We start from the raw sequence: 24,079 nt of genomic DNA, 5'->3' as shown, positions 1-24,079 counted from the left end.
ACTCACAAACTCGCAGCTTAAAGCAGATAACCCGTAAGTTGGAGAGGAAATGGCGTCTCACTAATTTAGAAGATCTTCACTTAGCCTGGAAAAAGAGTCTGTTGCTCTATAAAAAAGCCCTCCGTAAAGCTAGGACATCTTACTACTCATCACTTATTGAAGAAAATAAGAACAACCCCAGGTTTCTTTTCAGCACTGTAGTCAGGCTGACAAAGAGTCAGAGCTCTACTGAGCCGAGTATTCCTTTAACTTTAACTAGTAATGACTTCATGACTTTCTTTGCTAATAAAATTTTAACTATTAGAGAAAAAATTACTCATAACCATCCCAAAGACATATCGTTATCTTTGGCTGCTTTCAGTGATGCCGGTATTTGGTTAGGCTCTTTCTCTCAGATTGTTCTGTCTGAGTTATTTTCATTAGTTACTTCCTCCAAACCGTCAACATGTCTATTAGACCCCATTCCTACCAGGCTGCTCAAGGAAGCCCTACCATTAATTAATGCTTCGATCTTAAATATGATCAATCTATCTTTATTAGTTTGCTATGTACCACAGGCTTTTAAGGTGGCAGTAATTAAACCATTACTTTAAAAGCCATCACTTGACCCAGCTATCTTAGCTAATTATAGGCAAATGTCCAACCTTCCTTTTCTCTCAAAAATTCTTGAAAGGGTAGTTGTAAAACAGCTAACTGATCATCTGCAGAGGAATGGTCTATTTGAAGAGTTTCAGTCAGGTTTTAGAATTCATCATAGTACAGAAACAGCATTAGTGAAGGTTACAAATGATCTTCTTTTGGCCTCAGACAGTGGACTCATCTCTGTGCTTGTCCTGTTAGACCTCAGTACTGCTTTTGATATTTTTGACCATAAAATTTTATTACAGAGATTAGAGCATGCCATAGGTATTAAAGGCACTGCGCTGCGGTGGTTTGAATCATATTTATCTAATAGGTTACAATTTGTTCATGTAAATGGGGAATCTTCTTCACAGACTAAGGTTAATTATGGAGTTCCACAAGGTTCTGTGCTAGGACCAATTTTATTCACTTTATATATGCTTCCCTTAGGCAGTATTATTAGACAGCATTGCTTAAATTTTCATTGTTACGCAGATGATACCCAGCTTTATCTATCCATGAAGCCAGAGGACACACACCAATTAGCTAAACTGCAGGATTGTCTTACAGACATAAAGACATGGATGACCTCTAATTTCCTGCTTTTAAACTCAGATAAAACTGAAGTTATTGTACTTGGCCCCACAAATCTTAGAAACATGGTGTCTAACCAGATCCTTACTCTGGATGGCATTACCCTGACCTCTAGTAATACTGTGAGAAATCTTGGAGTCATTTTTAATCAGGATTTGTCCTTCAATGCGCATATTAAGCAAATATGTAGGACTGCTTTTTTGCATTTGCGCAATATCTCTAAAATTAGAAAGGTCTTGTCTCAGAGTGATGCTGAAAAACTAATTCATGCATTTATTTCCTCTAGGCTGGACTGTTGTAATTCATTATTATCAGGTTGTCCTAAAAGTTCCCTGAAAAGCCTTCAGTTAATTCAAAATGCTGCAGCTAGAGTACTGACGGGGACTAGAAGGAGAGAGCATATTTCACCCATATTGGCCTCTCTTCTTTTGCTTCCTGTTAATTCTAGAATAGAATTTAAAATTCTTCTTCTTACTTATAAGGTTTTGAATAATTAGGTCCCATCTTATCTTAGGGACCTCATAGTACCATATCATCCCAATAGAGCGCTTCGCTCTCAGACTGCAGGCTTACTTGTAGTTCCTAGGGTTTTTAAGAGTAGAATGGGAGGCAGAGCCTTCAGCTTTCAGGCTCCTCTCCTGTGGAACCAGCTCCCAATTCGGATCAGGGAGACAGACACCCTCTCTTCTTTTAACATTAGGCTTAAAACTTTCCTTTTTGCTAATGCTTATAGCTAGGGCTGGATCAGGTGACCCTGAACCATCCCTTAGTTATGCTGCTATAGACTTAAACTGCTGGGGGGTTCCCATGATGCACTGAGTGTTTCTTTCTCTTTTTGCTCTGTATGCACCACTCTGCATTTAATCATTAGTGATTGATCTCTGCTCCCCTCCACAGCATGTCATTTTCCTGGTTCTCTCCCTCAGCCCCAACCAGTCCCAGCAGAAGACTGCCCCTCCCTGAGCCTGGTTCTGCTGGGGATTTCTTCCTGTTAAAAGGGAAAGGAACTCAGTGAAAATCTAAGAAGGATAATTGTTGATTTACAGAAGTTGGGAAGGGCTCTTGGAGCCATTTCTAAACAGCTGCAGATTCCAAGATCATCAGTACAAACAACTGTACATAAGTACGAGTTAGTCAGATGTGTTACAACTTTGCCAAGGTCTGGAAAAGACCCAAACTGTCACCCTCAAATCACAGGAAATTGGTTACGATGTTCAGCAACCACCAAGGCTCAGGCCTGCCATGAACTGGAAACCACTGGAATACAAGCGACACTGTCCAAAGTAAGTATACTGCCATGGACTGAGAAGACCACCTTGGATCCAAGGTGGGTAGATCAAGGGAGAATCATTGCTCCATAATCAACACCTTCAACCGAGACTGAAATTTGCAGCTGCCTACATGGACAAGGTTTTATGGTCAATTGAGACAAAGATTGAGCGATTTGTCCACAGTGACAAGAGGTATTGTTTGGAGGAGTAATATGAAGGGTCAAAGTGATCAAAATTAATTGAAATATTGAATGTGGTAAATATGAACGCAGTAAAACACAGATTGTGGTACAAATGAAAGCAGTAAAACTTTGAATGTGGTGAAAATGAAAGCAGTATAACAATGTGGTTAAAAGTGAAAGCAGTAAATATTGAATGTGGTTAAAAATCAAAAGGGTAAAACTGGACTTGATAAAAATGGAAGGTGTGAAGTACTAAACATGAAAATGAGTGACATAAAAAACAACATCTGATTAATATTGCCCCTTTGAAAATTAGAATCGTTAAATTTGGATGCCATTAAAATCACATTATGGTAAATTTTAATCTTATTAATATTATGTTTTAACAATATAACATTGGCTAATTTAATTCACTGCCTCGATTTTAGTACCTATACTTTACACACTTCAATTGTATCATTTGCTGTACTCGATTTAATGTTGAATGTTTTAATTCACTGCCTCAGTTTTAGCAGGTCCACTTTACACACTTCAGTTTTATCATTCACCACATCAACTGTGCAATTTTGCTCACTTCCGCTGGATTGGAATACGGCAGCAGCCACTGTTGCGACAGCGGAAATTTGTAGTCCAGAGCCACTGCGCATGTCACTGACCACGAGGTGGTGCCATTAGGAGTCATGGGCAAAGAGCGCCCAAATCTAAAAGCACTTTTCTACTTCGCAAGTAGCTCTACTCAGCTTGACCCTACTTGTTTTTTTTTGGCTTTTCCATTAGGGTTAGTACCTGGTACCGAGTGCTTTTTTTAGTACCTGCTCAGGAGCAGTTCCAAGAGAGCTGAGCCGATACTAAAATGTGATGTCAACAGGCTGCCGGCCACTGATTGGTCAGAGAATGTTATCACTGGACGAGTCATGAGCGCATCGTCCGAGACGAGAATCAAACCCGCCATTTTTAAATAGTCACAGCGGTGTTACAGAAACCGTGTTTTTCTTTCATTTCACAGCGAGTTTTTTTTTTTTTTTACTCGCAGTGGTCTGGTGATGAGTTGCGGACATTTGTGTTTGGTGGCGGAGGAGAGAATACAGAGAGGTGGATGAAGCGACCAGAAATGAGAAAATCTCCCAGTCTTTGGCCGCGCCCGGCTCACCGGACATTACAACAACGTAGAGAACAGCTGAAAAAGCTTAAAAGTGATCACAGGACCACAACGACTGGAGAAGGTCAGACTGTAAGGGCTGGAAACGGTTCGACCGCAGGAATGCTTTTTACGGACACCGACCGACGAGCACACGGAGGCAGGATGACCGCGACTCGGCCATGGCTTTGTTGGAAGCGACGGATGGTAAGTGTTTTTTGTGACTTTGTCTGTAGTCTGCTTGGAAGCACCGTTTAACGTTACTTATCCCATTGGTGGGAAGCACACTTTAACGAAGATTTTGAGTCTAAACTTGTGTTAAAGTAATGTCATTGTCTCATGTATGCAGACACAGTGAGCTAGCTGACTGCTAACTAGCGAGCTAGCTAGCTCTGTGCTCAGCTTTAAGGTACAACTAACGTCTGACAGAAAAACACCTCGTCAGTATGGCAACAAACGTTTACATCTAATTTAGTGCCATTACTTTATTTTTTTAACATGTCGTGATTTTGTGTTTTTGTTGAAGAATCCAGTTCCATAAGCGAGGAAGGTTCAAACATCAACATCCAGCACCACAGCAACGTGTCATCACTGGGAAGAGCTTTTAGCTCCAAAATGTATTTCCCAAATGCAGTATGTGTGTGTGTGTGTGTATATACATATATATATATATATATATATATATATACACACACACACAGGGTAACATCCCCCCAAAAAGAAAAGAAAGCCATAAAATATTGTATTTTGCTGGACCTTCCACAAAATTTCAGTTATCTTAATTGCTTTGCATAAAAGTCAGGTTCTTTCAAACTGTGCTCCAAATGGTCTGATTTGTTGGAGCAAAATTTTGAAAAAACATAACTTTTATGCAAAGTGACCAAAATAACTGAAAGTCCGGAGAATGATCATATAGAAACTGAAAGGTTTTTTCTTTTTTCTTTTTTTTTACAATTCTTGTTTTTTTTGGGGGGGGGGGGTCACTCTATATATATATATATATATATATATATATATATATATATATATATATATATATATATATATATATATATTTTTTTTTTTTTTTTTTTTTTTTTTTTTTAATTGCTTTTGTTAATCACTTCCCATTTCTACCTTCATTATTGTCCAGGCAAGAGTAAAAGGAGCCTGTTCCAGCAGGAGAATCTGTCCATCCAGAGATGTTTTAGTTGAACTGGGTTCAGTGTGATCGACACATCCGACTGATCCTTGAAGAAGCAACGGAGGTGGAAGCTGCATTTAATCGGGCAATCCTTGACGTGCTGGGCGAGCCAGGACTATAGACACATGGAACTTTTGTAGTTTGTGTTGCACAGATTTATGTTTTTTTTTTTGGGGGGGGGGGGGGGGGGGGGGGGGATTTGCTCTTCTTTTAGTTGCAGTAAACATTTTGACTTATGTGATTGTATCATAATTTGTCATTTCTGGCTGAGTCAACACTAAAAACATTTTTTCATTGGCGTTTTGGTACGATGATGGTTCATTTCTAAGAATTTTAATTTGGGATTTGCTACTCCAGAAGACACTGCACATTACACCTGGCTAAACCTTTACAAAGATGCTGGAATAATCATGTCTGAACTGAGATTTTAGCAAATGGTATTCAACATGAAAAGGTTTTAGTCACTTCAGTGATAGCACCATTACATCAAGGAATTCTGCCTATACTCGGTTTAGGGTTTGATGTGATGTAACATTTTACCACAAACTGTTGTACTGTGGTGTATAATTCTGCTGGATGACTTATACCAAACCAGAAGTAATTTATTCAGATATTTTGAACAACCAGTTTTACTGTCTGTTTACTTCCATTTACATTTATGACCCCATTAAATGTAAAACTTATTTTACTAACGGATTTTGCTTAAACGGCTTTTCAAGCTGTTAGCATTTAATTTAAATCAGTAAACCTTGGTAACTTTTACAAATCAAATTCGATGTTACACAAAAGTGGAGACATTTTAGCAAAAAGTACAAAGGTTTATTCAAAATTCACAGTGAAACATAACCGGTGTATAACGTGTAGGCAAATGACAGGTATCCCATTCCTTGGCATAAACTTTTGCAGCGGTGTCTCTGAGAAAACCATCTGAAACACACACATACAGCATACATATTTTAATTAGTGCTGTCAGGGTATTAAAAAAAATAATGTAATTGATTACAGGGATTGTGATTAGGTAATCTTAATTAATCATTTAATTGCAGGTATATTTAAAAAAAAAATCTGTGTGTTTGGGGCATTTAATAATCTGGTAAATAGGGTGTGGGTTATTTCTGTTACACATCAAGCAGGTATTAAGCTGTAAATTGATCTTAAATTGGGAGAAGTGTCTAACTGTAATTTGGATGGGTTAAATGCAGACAAATTACATTGTATTTATGTGTACAATGACAATAAAAGGCTGTATTATAAAGAATGCCTATAAAAACAGAATTGTGGGAGTTTGGAAGCTGATTCTTTTTGCACAGTATGACTCCTTTAATAATTATCTTATGAGATTTCATATTTAAATTTGTCCATTGAACATTAAAATCTGGATGAAAAACAAATGTTTTTAATGCGTTTTAACCTGTTCGAGTTCAGTGACGACGTTAATTAACAGTCATTAAAACCAAATTAACATTTTGTGCATGAACGTCAATAAACGCACAAACTCCCACGTTTGATTTTTAACAATAATTATCAAAGCAAGTTACTTCAGTATAAAAAGTATTGACATCTAACACATTTATTGCTCTCAGAAACGTGTCTTCATTTACAGACCAAGTCACTGACATCTAAAGAAAATGGCGCAAAGTGTGACAGGTACTGTAAATAATTAATCTAAATTAACGCTTTATTTTGACAACCACAATTTTAATACTTAATAGCGAGAGCCTGCAGTTATTACTTGTTTATGAGTTAACGATTAGCTTACCGTCATGGTTTGTCTCTTCGTCTGTAGCAGCTCGTATCTTCTTGTCTTCATATTGTTGTATGAATTCCCAAAGTCTTCTGTACTTTTCAAGCGTGTCTCGTCGCCAGCAAATTTCACTTAAAAACTCACAGAGCAGCAAACACACGGAGTCCGCCACTGTTTATGTTTGTGTCGCATATAAAACGACGTCATTTGGGCGCTCTATGCCTGCGACTCCCAATGGCGACACCCCGCGGTCAGTGACATGCGCAGTAGCTCTGGACCACAAATTTCCACTGTCGCAACAGTGGCTGCTGCTGTATTCCGATCCAGCGGAAGTGAGCAAAATTGCACAATTGATGCTGTGAATGATAAAACTGAAGTCTGTAAAGTGGACCTACTAAAATTGAGGCAGTGAATGAAAACATTCAACATTAAATCGAGTACAGAAAATGATACATTTGAAGTGTGTAAAGTATAGGTACTAAAATCGAGGCAGTGAATTAAATTAGCCAATGTTATATTTTTAAGATAATATTTTTAAGATAATATTTTTTTTAATTTTTTAATATTCACTCATTTTCACGTTGAGTACTTCACACCTTCCATTTTTATCAAGTCCAGTTTTACCCTTTTGATTTTTTGAATTTTGGCGACCAACTTGCGTCCTGACTTGGTCCTATGGTCTAAATCCTGCCGACGTGTTTTCATCGTTGAGCTGACGGTTCCATGGGAGGATGCCATCGTGGAGGCATTTGAAAGGAAGCGACTGCGATATCTCAATTTAGCGGCTGAAGCAGAGGGGCGGGGATGGAGTGTGAAGGTGTGGCCTGTGGAGGTTGGTTGTAGAGGCTTTGTGGCTAGATCTACTACAAAGTTCTTGAAGGAAGTAGGGATCAGAGGGCAGGCCCAAAGGAAGTTAATTAAAGAACTTGCCACTGTAGCAGAACGGAGCAGTTACTGGTTATGGCTGAAACGTAAAGAGGCAACGTGGGCTTTCAAGTGACCGTCGGGTGCTCCCCCCCATATGCTGCACGCCCGGGTCTGATCAGCCTGGGATGGGCCAACCTCAGCAGAGGGTGTCTTGTTGTAAGTGGCCGAAAACACTCAATGATGCTGGGGCAAACAACTGAAGATGTGGCGTGGTGGTGGCACCTTGTGCTCATCGATCCCATTCTCATTTAAGAGGGTACCTCCAGCAATTGATTTGCTGACTATTTGGGATCTTTTAACAGCTAGTCCTACTAAGAAGTTTGATGTGTTGTGTGGGTTGCTGAAGAGGAGGTACTGCTGGCCCACCACCACCAGAGGGCGCCCTGCCTGGAGTGCGGGCTCCAGGCACCAGAGGGCGCCGCCGCCTCACGTGAGCAGCTACGGTGACAGCTGTCACCCATCACCTGAGACAGCTGACGGCAATCATCTGTGGGGTATATCAGCAGGACGGCACCTCCACCTCATTGCCGAGATATCGTTTCTACCTACGAGGTAACGTATCAAAGCTGACGGAGTGTATCCTTTTGGATTAGTGTATAGCTTGTGGATTATTGTTCCAACGAGAGGTGGAGGTAACTTCCCTGCTGTTCGGAGTCTTGGGTGCAAACGCGCCCCCATCTAACTGTTCTTTGTTCCTCGCCAGCAGTACCAGGTCCGACACGCGGAGGCAGTGGCCACCTGGGAGTTCGGGACTTGGCGGCTCCAGTATTTCCGGGGTCCTGTGGCGGAGGAAGCCGTGTGGTTCGGGTCTTACCTTGGAGAGGCGTCTCCTATCTTCGAGCCTGCCCACACGACACTTTTGTGAATTGACTGTTGTCCATTTCGTGATTGGTTGTATTCGTTGTGCACGTTCACAACAGTAAAGCCTTGTTATTTGACTTTCTCCATTGTCCGTTCATTGCACCCCCTGTTGTGGGTCTGTGTACTGACACTTTCCCAACATGATGTCTGGTACTAAACCAGTGACTGCTATGAAAGAGTAGCTGACAACCCGGGAAAGACTGGATGACGGCTTGGAGAGACTGCTGGCAGGAGGGAATAGACCCCTTGGGACCGGCAAGGGTTAGCTTCCCTTGCTGGTATGAGCCGTTCACTAATAGTGAATTGGTTCTACCCTTCTATGGCTACAGAAATTTCTATAAGGAAAATACCCCTAGAGTCTGCGAGAGCGGGGGCGCAAGATGACTCAATGACGGCTCACACAGTAACAAACCTTGCAATGGATACGACAACGAATCAGGTGATCAGCATATCAGTTGATGGAGTGAAAGCACCACTAGAACATAGGCTACAAAGCTGCATCTGTGGCTGGAAAAAAGTTACATCAGAGAAGGGTCTTAGGATCCACCAGGGAAGGAAAAAATGCCTGAGAGAGGTCGGCAAGGGGCCTCGCATTGACAATTACTTCCTTAGAGGTGGGGCAAATCAGTCGAGTGAAGCCCAATGGCAGGATACACACCATAGTCCACAGGGTATCAGAACCCCAGTTGAGGCTCAATCAGGCACGAATCCTCCGGTGAATTTGGAGCCCATCCAGCCACGGATGGCAGTTGAGAGGGGTATGAAGGGATGAAAGCCTCAAATCTTGTGGCCCAATCCTGTCAGAAAAAGGAGTGGGAAACGATAGATGCAGACATAGTTGTCTCCTAGGAGGTCTGAAAGGATGTGCAGAAAGGAAGTTGAATAAGATGGGGGAGATCATCTATAGTTATGGAAAAGAGAGATTTGGGAGAAAAAGAGTATGAACTTGAAAGAACGGAAGGAACCAGGGAGGGCGTCTCAAGTCCAGAAGACAACAGGAGATTGAGAGACTGGGTGAAAGAAAGAAGGGCCCTGAAGAAAACAGTGGAAGAAGGCCACAGAGGTGGAGAAGAAAGGGTTGAGGTACCCAGGGAGACATTAAACAGCGTCTAACAGCATTGCGAAGAGCAGAATCTTGAGAAAGCAACATAAGAAGAAGGAACGACCAAGGAAGCCTTTTTCAGAGACCCCTATAGGTTTGTTAAACATCTCTTCGTTAAGGAGAAAACGGGGTCTCTAAATGTATCCAGGAGGGAGCTAGAGGAGCACTTGAGGAGGACTTACTATGATAAACAGAGGTATGTGCCAGTCAGTATTCCATACGACATGCCACCAATCCATCCATTGGAGCACCAGATGGAAATAGGGCCCCATACATGGAACAGAGTCCGAAAGTACAGTAAAGCGGGCAAAATCTGCCTCAGCTCCCGGACCTAATGGTGTCTCATATAGGTTTTATAAGAACTCGCCAGGAGTCCTGAGGTACCTCTGGAGGCAAATGAAAGTGGTATGGAAAAAAGGAATTATACCAAAGGCATGGCGACGGGCAGGAGGGATTTTGATTCCCAAAGAGAAGAATTCTTCAACTATTGATCAGTTTCGACAGATCAGTCTTCTGAATGTTGAAGGAAAGGTTTTCTTCAGAGTCGTGGCCAGGAGGCTCTCGGATTTCTTGCAGAGGAACAACTTTGTTGATACCTCAGTGCAGAAGGCAGGAATAAGTGGATTTCCAGGATGTCTGGAACACGTAAGTGTCATCTGGCACCAGCTGCTAGGAGAGAGAGGAAGAACTTGCATGTGGTATTTTTGGATCTTGCCAATGCATTTGGTTCAGTGCCTCACGAGATTCTGTGGTCGGCGTTCAACTTTTTTCAAGTCCCAGAATGTATCACTAGGTTGGTTAAAGCGTATTTCCAAGACCTTCAGTTCTGTATTGATACACAGGCTGGTACAACAGCCTGGCAGCAGCTTGAGATTGGCATAATGGCAGGCTGTACCATATCTCCACTGGCGTTTACCATGGCAATGGAGCTCATTGTTCGCGCGTCCCGGTGGGTGGTTGGAGGAGAACGCTTAGAGAGTGGAATCCGTCTTCCTCCAATCAGAGCATATATGGATGATATGACAACAGTAACAACAACAGGAGCATGCACTAAACGCCTTTTGAGTAAACTACAGGAAAATATTGAATGGGCACGAATGGAGGTAAACCTAGTAAATCTCGCAGTATCTCCATTGTTAAAGGTCAGCTTGTAAATAAGAAGGTTTTATATTAACAACGTGCCAATACCAACAGTTCTGGAGAAGCCGATTAAAAGCCTCGGCCGTTGGTATAGTGCAGAGCTTAAGGATACGAAGCAGGTGGAGCAGCTCAGACAGGACACTATCAATGGCCTTAAGATGATCAACAATACAGATCTGCCTGGAAAGCTGAAGTTGTGGTGCTATCAGTTTGGGCTGTTGCCCCGTCTTATGTGGCCATTATCCATCTATGAGGTCACACTATCACAAGCCAAGAGGTGGAGAGGCTAGTGAGTGCGCAAGTGAGGAAATGGCTTGGGATTACCTAAATGTCTTACCAGTATAGCATTGTATGGCAATGGAGTTCTCTCCTTACCGATTTCAAGCTTGGTGGAGGAGTATAAATGTGCCAAAGCAAGGTTAGAGATGACCCTTACCGAATCCCGTGATCCTGCTGTCAGAGGAGCTGCTCCAACCCTGGTAACAGGGAGGAAATGGAAACCATCTGTGGCAGTTGCGATGGCAAAGTCCGCCCTCAGACACCGGGACATAGTGGGGCATGTCCAGCATGGCAGAGGTGGTTGGGTCTGGAAGTAACAGCAGCCACATGGCATAAGGCTACCCCAGCGGAACGGCGGCACATGGTGGTGGAGGAAGTGAGAAACCAGGAAGAGGCAGCTAGGTGGCTACAGCTGTATCCCAAGTTCAGCAAGGACGCTGGATGAAGTGGGAGGGCATGGAGAGGAAGAAAATTACATGGAGCGACTTAAGAAGCATGGAGTCTAACCGGTTGGGCTTCATGATTAGAGCCACGTACGATGTCCTACCATCTCCTTCCAACTTACATGTTTGGTATGGAGAGGACTCAGCCTGTGTCCAGTGTGCAGCCCCGGCAACCCTTAAACATATCCTGGTGGGGTGTAAGGCAAGCCTGACACAGGGAAGATACACTTGGCGCCACAACCAGGTGCTGAAGTGCTTGGCTGCTGAACTCGAGAATAGGAGGGTAATTGTTAATACCATGCCCGTAAATCCCCAGTCTACCTTCCAACGCAAGATTTTTATTCGGGAAGGAGAAAAAAGAGGGAGCAAGTTATCATCGGAGCCGGGCCTGCTGAATATAGCCCGCGATTGGGAAATGCAAGTGGACCTCAGTCAGAGGCTCACTTTCCCACTTGAAATTTTGGCGACCAACTTGCGTCCTGACTTGGTCCTATGGTCTAAATCCTGCCGACGTGTTTTCATCGTTGAGCTGACGGTTCCATGGGAGGATGCCATCGAAGAAGGCATTTGAAAGGAAGCGACTGCGATATCTCAATTTAGCGGCTGAAGCAGAGGGGCGGGGATGGAGTGTGAAGGTGTGGCCTGTGGAGGTTGGTTGTAGAGGCTTTGTGGCTAGATCTACTACAAAGTTCTTGAAGTAAGTAGGGATCAGAGGGCAGGCCCAAAGGAAGTTAATTAAAGAACTTGCCACTGTAGCAGAACGGAGCAGTTACTGGTTATGGCTGAAACGTAAAGAGGCAACGTGGGCTTTCAAGTGACCGTCGGGTGCCCCCCCCCATATGCTGCACGCCCGGGTCTGATCAGCCTGGGATGGGCCAACCTCAGCAGAGGGTGTCTTGTTGTAAGTGGCCGAAACACTCAATGACGCTGGGGCAAACAACTGAAGATGTGGCGTGGTGGTGGCACCTTGTGCTCATTGATCCCATTCTCATTTAAGAGGGTACCTCCAGCAATTGATTTGCTGACTATTTGGGATCTTTTAACAGCTAGTCCTACTAAGAAGTTTTAACCACATTCAAAATTGACTGCTTTCACTTTTAACCACATTAATTGTTTTACTGCTTTCATTTTCACCACATTCAAAGTTTTACTGCTTTCATTTTTACCACAATCTATGTTTTACTGCGTTCATATTTACCACATTCAATATTTCAATTAATTTTGATCACTTTGACCCTTCGTAAAGTAATAGTGAGGCTTTCAAACCTATGAACACTGTACCAACTGCCAAGCATCTTGGTATTAGCATCATTCTCTGGGGCTTTTTTTGCCGCCAGTGGTACTGGTGCATTGCACAAAGTGGATGGAATAATGAGGAAGGACTTCCTAAATTTTTCAGCGTCACCTCAAATCAATAGCTAGATGGTTGAGACTTGACCACAGTTGGTTGTTCCAACAGGACAATGATCCCAAACACACATCAGAACTGGCTGGATTAAACAGGCTGACAATAGGTTTCTGGAATGGCCTTTCCAAAGCTCCAATTTCAACCCCATTGAAAATTTGTAGAATATGCTTTAAAGCTGGATCTGTGCCAGGAAACACACCAATTTAAATTAGCTCTACCAATTCCGCGAAGAAGAGTGGTCAAAATATCTAGCCAGAATGATGCCAGAAGCTTGTTGATGACAACCAAAAGTGTTTGGCCAAGATGCACCATGCTAAGGAACATTTAACAAAATATTAGTGTGGGTGTATGCATATATTTGAGGCTTTTGGTTTTTTTTTTTGCAAATATCTTTCATAAAATGGCTTGGTATGGAGTCAGTTCTAACAGACCATCTAAGAAGACTGTGCTCCAGTATATCCACTACAATATATCCTCCAAAAATAACAAAGAGAAGCAACACATCTAAATTCAGGTGGTAGCCTGTGCAGCCAGCAGAGGGTGAAGAGAGTCGGTGATCACCCACGTGGCCGGCAGAGGTTGAAAGCAGAGGACAGTTGTGTGCCCATTTGGCTGGCAGAGGGCGAAGGCAGATTCAGGTGGGTGCCAGTGTGGCCAGCAGAGAGTAAAGGCAGAGTCAGGAGAGTGCCAGTGCAACTGGCAGAGGGTGAAGGGAGAGTCTGAGGAGGTACTGAAGGCGGTAGGTAGCTAGCAGCCAGGGCAACAGGAGGCAAGTGAGGTGGTAGGTACCTAGCAGTCAGAGCATCGGGAGGCAAGTGAGGTGGCAGGCAGCTAACAGTCGGGGTGTCAGGAGGCAAGTGAGTGTCTGGACGGCTAGCAGTTGGCCGGATGGACACAGTCAAGTTGCCGTGGGGTGAATCATCCAGAGGCTGGCTGGGTGCAGTCGGCATGCTGCGTGGCTCGTCCAGAAAGTGACTGGAAACAGTAGGGGCATTGGGCCATGTGGCTGGGAGAGGTCAGGTGGGTTGACAAGCAGCTCCTCAGGAGCACAGACATCATCGTGCGTGTGGCCGGGTGACCCCTCAGGAGCACCGACATCATTGTGAGGGCAGCCGGATGGGCCCTCTGGAGTGCTGATGTCATCATGGATGCTGTTATGTGGCCTCACCAGCATTGAGCCACCTAAGAGCTGACCATCAGACAGCCAACAAAGTCCAAGATGATTGTTTTGATTTGACTGTCGATTGAAGGAGAGACTGAAGGAAGGAAGTGTCAGTAGGGCTGGTCATGGGTGTGGGCAGTACTGAAGACTGAACTGAAGGAGTGACCAGACTGGAGGAATAAAGAACAGGGCATTTTGGTCTGGTATGTAGAGAAATTCCACAGGATCCTGTAAGGAGGCATCTTGTTCTGAATGAAAAGCGATTTCATTCGGCTAAGGTCAGCATAAGCAATTTCAAGGGTGGTTCAGAGTGAAGGATGTCATCAACAGTGACTAATATTTAGTTCCTTTTGTTACTGTCAGAACTGTCTGTGAAATCCAGGTGTAGATGTTTAAAAAACCCACCTGTGTTACGGAGGTCAAGTGTGTCTTGGTCGTCTTCTGAGTCTCCCTCAGTGTATGACTTGAAGTTGTTCTCAGAGTCAAACAGTAGTAGTCAAACTCTGGGAGGGGAGGCTTTGATGGCAAATAATTTGCAGGTCACCAAACCCAATCAGGGAGCCTCCCCTCATTAAAAAAGGTGTTCAAGTCATCTAACTCTGGGTGACCAGTCGAAGGCCCAAGAATTGGCTTGTACTCTAAATCCCATGCCTTGTCCAGAAGTTGTAAGTTTTTGTTGTTTGTTGTTGTTTTTTGTTTGTTTTTTCCCCAGGGGTTGTAAACATAAATGATTACAGTTGAAAAGAAGATTAATTTTGGAGAGAAGAGATTTAAAGGCCTTAATGTCCCGGTTACTATCTGCTGGGATCAATTTAGCTGGATTATTCTTTTATGATTTGTCTTTACTTGAACCCAAAAATGCAGACAGCACCAAGGATGTAAGGAAAAAGGTGGTTGATTTTACCATTTAATGCAGTCCAGTCCAACGGGGGCGGGGGGGGGACAAGGGCACACACATGGTGTCAAGTCACCCATCACATCAGAGTGAATGTGAGGCATTAGTTGTAAAGCGCTTTGAGTGTCTGATGCAGCTTGAAAGCGCTATATAAATGCAGTCCATTTACCATTTATTCAAGGAGCAGACAAGGAAATACTCTAGGATGCAAAAGTGTAGAAGCCAAGGTGTGGGAACCAAAATAATCCATCAACACATGGGGGAACAATGAAGAACTTAAATAGTGACATGTAATGAGGATATGAGAAACAGGTATGGTGACTGTGATGAAGCACACTTGTGGGAACACCAAGTGACAGAGTCACACCTACAAACACAGACAGACTGACAAACACAGTGAAATATCAACTTGTAACAGTGGTGCCCAAAGTATTCCAGAAAGGGCCAAGAGGGTGCAGGTTTTCTTTGCACCCACTTACTCTAGCAGGTGAATTCACTGATTAACTCATCCCATCTGCTCAAAGTGATGTTAATCGGTGAAATCACCTGCTGGAGCCACTGGCTGCAAAGAAAACCTGCACCCTCTTGGCTCTTACCGGAAAACTTTGGATACCACTGACCTATAACAAACCCAGGGTGACTATAACTAAAACCCTAAATAAGACACTTAAAACCTGTGTATTAACAAAAGGAGAACTCAACCACACATCAGTGGCAGAAAATAAGCAGAACTCAAAAATGGCAAAGTCTGAAATGTGTTTCAGTGTGTTTTTCCTGAAAACAGGAAAAACACACTAACAGATAGGACAAGGACAGACCACAACAGCCAGAATATACCTATTACAACAGACTCTCCCACATCTCCTAAAGGATCAGATGCCACAGTAGCAAGAGTATCCACAACCCAGCAGGTACAGGAGGCCAGGTACCTGGTAAAACAAGGAGCACCAGCATTCAGGGATGGCAGCCATGGTCTCGCCCCATCACAAGACCCTTATCCAAAAAGCGTGCATACACCCTCATCTTTTACTCTCAAGCACTGTCCAACTCCTCCTTTGTACTTAAGCCTTGGGCCCCCCAAATAATAAAGCCATGAATAACGAAAGAAATTTCAGTGATTATTCAAATAATGATGCACATATAAATCTATCACGTATCCACTATGAAGAAGCATCTATGTGCCTCTAAGTACCTCACATGTGCCAGGAATTAGCCTCTAATGAGTCACAATTGACCTGCCATTTGAGCCATGTCCAGCCTTCAATAGCTTGTGTCACCGCATATGATCCACGTCAAGCCATGTAACGCAACGTTGGTGCATGTATAGGCATGGGTTTGGTCCAACCCTCCACCCCTCCCACACTTGGTCCCTTTAAAGTGTGAGTTTTCAGTTCACAACACCCATTCAAGATGTTGTCACATTTTTTTAAACACAGTCCAAAAAAGACACTCGTGAGTCCTGCACAGTCTGGCCATTGTGCGCATGTGTGCATCAGGCTGCAGTTCTCCTGTGTTACAAATCATTAAATGCAACAGTTCTGTGTGTACACCCAGTGCAAAGCTGAAAAAAATGATGGCAGAAAAAGGACTACTGTGGAGAGGTTTCTCTGTGACCAAAAAAACAAAAGCCATCACAATGAGGTGGCTGCTTTAATATATACACCTGTACCGGTGTAGATGACCTCTCCACCAAAAACAAAACAAAACAAAAAAACCCTGGAGCACAACCACAAGATCCACAAACACAAAACCCATCCCATAACCAAACCAACTAGAACCGAACCACAGATTCCTGGACAGGTTGGCCTCTGCGCTTCTTCTCGCTGGCTTTATTTCTTCTGTAGCTTAGTCATTTTGACACTGGTGATCCAACTTTTCATTTTGTGTGCATCCGTTATTGTCTGCAAAATTGCTCTTTTGTGTGTTGGCATTCTGTGTAAATGCTCATCTTGAGTGCGAGGTGATTGTGTCAGCATGCACACAGCACAGCTTATCTGACTCATTATAACAAGATGTTAAATCTATCATAAACATACTTTACAGCTGTTATAACAAGGAATGAACATGCAACTGTTTTACCAAGCTATTGCAATATAAACATTATAAATAATTACCTTTTAGGCTGTTCCAAATACGTTCAGCACATCATGCAGCACACAAGATAGAGAGTGAGAGAGGAAAAAAGAGAAAATAAAAGCTCCAGCTGAAACGGTCCTCTGTGATTCCAGAAGCGATTAGAGGTGTTTTCAACATCCAAAATGATTAATCTGTTACAAAATAATTATCTTATATACAGCGTCCAGCGCACAAAGGAGGTGGGATTATCATGACGAAATGCACGAGAGGGCGGAGGCAAAATAGCCTGTCCAAAATAGCCTGTGCTGTCCTCGTACCTACCAGGTGCTCGGATAATGGGCTTCTAACAGCCTCGTCCTCACCACTAACATGCCTCTAACATCCTCGCTTGTCCTCATAGTACCCCGTACACAAATTCTGCCTCTAAGAACCTCTAAGAGCCACTATTCTCCCACGTTTGTTGAATAACTAGACTCGTACCAAAAAAAAAAAAAAAAATGCTACGTGGCTCATTATTCATCGTTCATTATTCAGTGGGACCAGGGCTTTAGTAATGTCAGCATAGATATTATCCTTGTGCTTATTTTTCTCCTTTCTGTACTTTCTGTTCCACTGTTGAACTGTGGATTACATGAGAGTGAGACAGAACACCAAATTGTGCAGCCCACACATTATTAAAATCTATTAATTAACAGAGTCCTGAAATAAATGTTGTGTCCTTTCCCTCGCTGTCCATGTAATCGTTGTGAAGTAGGAGGTGGTTGGATTTCCTTGCTGTGGGTAGATTAAACCAGGTGCATGTCCTGAGATGTCCTTATGATAATGTCCAGCAGCAGGGTGTCTTTTGGACAAACGCAGCATGAGTGAATCACACAACTGAGCTTCATTTTGGCAGAACTGTCACTCAGGATGTCCAGATCAGACCAGTCCAACTGTTCTGCCAGATTCAGATATCTAGTCCATGAAAGATCCCCAGACACTCCTCGCTCCCCCACTATGCAGTCTGATACAGCCAAGTGATGCAAATAACTCCTGTTGTGCAACTCTGTGAGAAATGCTGCAACAGCAAGTCAAGGAGTTCATCTCTGAAACACCAATCAACTTCCACCCCCCCAACACAGGAAATCTGATTCCCCACCACCGCCACAGTGATTAAAAAAAACTTGCATCTCTTCTCTGTACAAACTGCTTCATTACTGATTGGTCAATAAGACATGGGAGAGAGGCCACATTTAGTATCAACTCTGACCCTGCTAAGAGAGAGGAGACACTAAAGACAGTAACACGCTAGTGCCCTCTAGTGTTCACTGGATCTTTTGGCAATCAGATGATAGATTTTTTCCAAACTGCATTGTAACCATCAACTCCCACATTCAATCTCAAATTCTAAATCAATGTTCACAGATGATGTATGTGACATCTGTATAGTAGTAAGCTTATATTTTACTGTACAGTCGCTTGTAGTACTATGAGATTCTCCCAATGAAGAACCTGGCTTGTCAAAGCCTAACATTCTGATAGACAAGCACTGACTTAATTCTTTACATTTATTTCTACTGCCCTTAACTCTTCTAAACTTTTCCGAGGGTGTTGAGATGCTGTTGTCCTGACAGTGTGAAGTTTTTGTTTCAATCTACAACCCCTGGCAAAATTTATGGAATCACCGGCCTCGGAAGATGTTCATTCAGTTGTTTAATTTTGTAGAAAAAAAGCAGATCACAGACATGACACAAAACTAAAGTCATTTCAAATGGCAACTTTCTGGCTTTAGGAAACACTATAAGAAATCAGGAAAAAAAAAATTGTGGCAGTCAGTAATGGTTACTTTTTTAGACCAAGCAGAGGGAAAACAATATGGAATCACTCAATTCTGAGGAAAAAATTATGGAATCATGAAAAACAAAAGAACACTCCAACACATCACTAGTATTTTGTTGCACCACCTCTGGCTTTTATAACAGCTTGCAGTCTCTGAGGCATGGACTTAATGAGTGACAAACAGTACTCTTCATCAGTCTGGCTCCAACTTTCTCTGATTGCTGTTGCCAGATCAGCTTTGCAGGTTGGAGCCTTGTCATGGACCATTTTCTTCAACTTCCACCAAAGATTTTCAATTGGATTAAGATCCAGACTATCTGCAGGCCATGACAATGACCCTATGTGTTTTTTTGCAAAGAATGTTTTCACAGTTTTTGCTCTATGGCAAGATGCATTGTCATCTTGAAAATTGATTTCATCATCCCCAAACATCCTTTCAATTGATGGGATAAGAAAAGTGTCCAAAATATCAACGTAAACTTTTGCATTTATTGATGATGTAATGACAGCCATCTCCCCAGTGCCTTTACCTGACATGCAGCCCCATATCATCAATGACTGTGGAAATTTACATGTTCTCTTCAGGCAGTCATCTTTATAAATCTCATTGGAACGGCACCAAACAAAAGTTCCAGCATCATCACCCTGCCCAATGCAGAGTCGAGATTCATCACTGAATATGACTTTCATCCAGTTATCCACAGTCCATGATTGCTTTTCCTTAGCCCATTGTAACCTTGTTTTTTTCTGTTTAGGTGTTAATGATGGCTTTCGTTTAGCTTTTCTGTATGTAAATCCCATTTCCGTTTCTTACAGTTCAGTCACAGACGTTGACTCCAGTTTCCTCCCATTCGTTCCTCGTTTGTTTTGTTGTGCATTTTCGATTTTTGAGACATATTGCTTTAAGTTTTCTGTCTTGACGCTTTGATGTCTTCCTTGGTCTACCAGTATGTTTGCCTTTAACAACCTTCCCATGTTGTTTGTATTTGGTCCAGAGTTTAGACACAGCTGACTGTGAACAACCAACATCTTTTGTAACATTGTGTGATGATTTACCCTCTTTTAAGAGTTTGATAATCCTCTCCTTTGTTTCAATTGACATCTCTCGTGTTGGAGCCATGATTCATGTCAGTCCACTTGGTGCAACAGCTGTCCAAGGTGTGATCACTCCTTTTTAGATGCAGACTAACGAGCAGATCTGATTTGATGCAGGTGTATAGTTTTGGGATGAAAATTTACAAGGTGATTCCATAATTTATTCCTCAGAATTGAGTGAGTCCATATTTTTTTTCCCTCTGCTTGGTCTAAAAAAGTAACCGTTACTGACTGCCACAATTTTTTTTTTCTTGATTTCTTATAGTGTTTCTTAAAGCCAGAAAGTTGCCATTTGAAATGACTTTAGTTTTGTGTCATGTCTGTGATCTGTTTTTTTTCTACAAAATTAAACAATTGAATGAACATCCTCCGAGGCCGGCGATTCCATAATTATTGCCGGGGTTGTATTTATGCCTTGTGGAAAATATTAAAAGTCTATAGCCTTTTTCGTGCATTCTAAGACAATCTGGGAATGTAAATATTGACTTTCCAGTCATCATTTTTAACTGCAGTTTTTGGGAACCTGGATTAATGGAAAATGACCACCAGGTAAAAGTATTGCTCCACTGAACCTTGAGTATAGCCTGCTGTGAGACACAGCCAACAATCACCAAATGATGACCAACCTGTTGCTTATACTAGTAGATATTAGGGGTGTCACAGTACATGTACTGTATTTGTACTGAACCGTATGGTACACACTCAATGGGTTGGTGCACTGATGGCCACAAACTGTATCCCTCTTGTTGCAAAACATGAATCAGACACAAATCATGAATTATCCACAAACCATTAATTGCAAAACGTGACTACTGAAAAAATATCTCTCAAAACGTGAACGCAGTTCTTGCAAAACATGAGTATCATTCATAATATATATATATATATATTAGTTTAAGTAGTTTCTTGATCTTGATCGCAAACCCTGTCACCGCAAAAGTGATTTTTTTTTTTTTTTTGGCCGGGAGGTCACTACAGCCGGTGAGGTGAGGAGAGGAGGTGATCAGAGCAGCCCTCACTTCTACTGTCAAGTGCCCAGCCCCACTGGGTGTGTCCTGCTCGCGAATTTGCAAAATGTAGGATGGTAGGGGAAGGTTCCGCCCTTTTCGCCTCTGATAGGCTAGAAAGTGTCTACCCTGATTGGCTGTTTGATTTGGTTGTAAAACCTCATCTTACGTTCAGGAACCCAGCTAACACGGACGTCCTTGCAACGTTGCTGGGAGGTTACATTTCGTTGCACAATTGGGAACGTTCTGTCCACCTCCTGGCAACTTCCATCAGGAACGTTTACTTGTTACAGTTTTTGGACGTGTCTTTGGAACGTTGTACTTAACGTTGAGGGGACGTTCTATTAACTACATAATTCACCAGCCTTATCAATCTATATATTGATTGATAAGGCTGGTGAATTGGTATTGTTGTAAATTTAAATAAAGTGATTCCTGTATTTTCTTTCTTAACACTTATATTTTATAACTTACGTAATTTTCCGAAAGTTTTCATTCTCAGGATACTTAGTAGGCCTACCGTCCCGATGATAGTCTAGTCCGGATTGACCGGTCGATCACATGGGGGGGGGGGGACTCCCGCGGTTCATTCTATCTGCGCATGCGCAGGGTCAAGAGGTCGTGAGGAGCTACAGTGGAGAGTGACGCGAGCGTATAATGGCAGAGGAAAAAGATCCCAATCTTATCATTTTCATCCAGAGTGGGAGGAAGATTATTTTTTCGTTTATTCAAATGGCAAATCCATCTGCCTTATCTACAATGCAAACATGGTATTATCGAAGAAAGGGAATTTGGAGCGGCATTTTAAGACGATCTACAAGAGCTACGATGCTAGCTTCCCGGCTAAAAGCCGGCTTGCAGCACAACAGGCCGTTTCCCCCCGGACAAATACCACCAGTAAGGCTGCAACCACAGCTTCTTATCGTGTCAGCCGTGTTCTGGCAAAAAGAAAGAAATCATTCAAGGATGGTGAAATTGTGAAAGAAGCTTTCATGGAAGCTGCAGATGTGCTCTTTGCCGATTTTAAAAATCAGAATGAGATCGTGTCTGCAGGATGTGCGGTTCTCAAGAAAGTCTGTTGCACGACGATGTGAGTTAATGGCGGAGGATATTGATCGACAACTGAGGAATGATATTGAGGTATGTGAGTGTTTTTCTCTGCAATTCAATGAATCCACTGATACTGTGGACGTGGCTCAGCTATGTGTTTTTATTAGAATGTTTTTTGACAACATGAATGTAAAAGAAGAACTGCTGAGCATTTTACCTTTGAAAGGCCACACGAGAGGCACAGATGTTTCAGGTTTTTATGAAATTTGTTAATAGGAGCCAGCTGCCCCTCTACAAACTCATTTCTATAACCGAGCTGCCAGCTCGATGCCATCTTAATAATGTATTTATACAAACAACCATGTCATCAAATTTCATTGCATGAGAGGCCTATTAACTGATCGAGTAGTTCTGTTGTGTTTATATACGTGTTCCTGCTTTCAGCAGCATTGTAGCTGTTTCATGTATACTAAACTTGAAGCAACTTTGTAACATACGGTACGCAGCAATGACTCGACAGACTGGAGTCAAAGGTTGACCGCATACTACAACTACTGTGGAGGAATCAGGCTGCTGAAGAAGCTGACTGCATTGGAGATAATGCAGGCCAGACTTAAAACAACGGAGGAGCTGGACCAATTCAGCAAAACGGTGGAGGACCAGGAGTTTAGGAGGACAGTGGTAAATTATTGTTCCTAACACTTTTGCAGAAGTGGTTATTTTCATAAAAGTTGCATATTGCCATTGCACACATACTTCTTTTTACTCTGTCATAGGTGAATCTGCTGAAACAGCTATCTGGATCAATGCTGAACTCCTTTGCCAGGATGATGCTCAGCGAAACTGGGATGTGGTGGTTGTGGGCTGGCGTCAGCCTCAAAGGATGGAAAGGGAAGAAAGCCCTGCAGCTTCTCACTCAAGAGCAACAAGATGGAAATTTACCAGATGCTATCGATGATGCGTTAACTGAAACACTGCACCATGCAGCAAAGAGGGTAAGTAGTTAAACTTTTATGGCATCAGCAACTCACAGGTGACTTGTACTAGCACCATGGCCACACCTAGTCATTCCCTTCAATCAAATCCCTGTCCAGTGTTGACTGTTTCAAGAGTGAAGACCGTGACCGGCTCACATGCACCCCAGCTCTTTGGAGCAATCTCTCTCTCTCAATCCGTTCCTCACATTCTGTATTCTCTTTCCGCAAACATCTTAAAACCTATCTGTGTGGGCTCACCTTCCCTCCATAGTGTAACTGTCACTCGGCTGTGTTGACAATTGGAATTCATTCATTCATTATTGGTTTATTTGACAGGGACAGTGCATATTAATGAATGTACAATTGTTTATAGACAGTATATATACAAGGTCTGTCAATAAAGTATAGGTCCTTTTTATTTTTTTCAAAAACTATATGGATTTCATTCATATGTTTTTACGTCAGACATGCTTGAACCCTCGTGCGCATGCATGCGTTTTTCCACGCCTGACGTCATTCGCCTTTGAGCCCCTCGTCGGAATTCCTTTGTCTGAGAAGTTGCTGAGAGACTGGCGCTTTGTTTGATCAAAGTTTTTTCTAAACCTGTGAGGCACATCGAAGTGGACACAGTTTGAAAAATTAAGCTGGTTTTCGGTGAAAATTTTAACGGCTGATGAGAGATTTTGAGGTGATACTGTCGCTTTAAGGACTTCCCACTGAGCGGGACGTCGCGCAGCGCTCCCAGGCACCGTCGTCAGCCTGTTTCAAGCTGAAAACCTCCACATTTCAGGCTCTATTGATCCAGGACGTCGTGAGAGAACAGAGAAGTTTCAGAAGAAGTCGGTTTCAGCATTTTATCCAGATATTCCACTGTTAAAGGAGATTTTTTAATGAAAGACGTGCAGACGGATTGCCGCGTCGGCTCGCAGCCACCGCGACGCTCCGCCACAGGAAAAACACCTCTGTTGGAAGCCTTAAGGAGGACAAGTTGGAACATGCCCAACTGTTAAACAATTTCTCAGATACTCACTCCACTGAAAGCCATCAAAAGCCGCCTGGATTTTACAAATGGTTATCAACACGGAGGTGTTTTTCCTTTGCCGCCG

General features: G+C 42.7%; 1 long non-coding RNA gene across 1 annotated transcript; it reads left to right on the top strand.

The window, feature by feature from the left end:
- Window positions 1-2,242: 2,242 nt before the first annotated feature.
- Window positions 2,243-22,488, top strand: LOC117502005. The gene is made up of 4 exons (XR_004558157.1): window positions 2,243-2,348; window positions 5,204-5,208; window positions 8,285-8,292; window positions 22,478-22,488. It is a non-coding gene; the product is annotated as an uncharacterized LOC117502005 (long non-coding RNA).
- Window positions 22,489-24,079: the final 1,591 nt, after the last annotated feature.

The sequence above is a fragment of the Thalassophryne amazonica genome, chromosome 2 (genome assembly GCF_902500255.1).
Source record: "Thalassophryne amazonica chromosome 2, fThaAma1.1, whole genome shotgun sequence".
NCBI classification, from domain to species: Eukaryota; Metazoa; Chordata; class Actinopteri; order Batrachoidiformes; family Batrachoididae; genus Thalassophryne; species Thalassophryne amazonica.
Note: the sequence above shows the minus strand (reverse complement) of the source record. Positions and strands in the feature narration are given on the sequence as shown.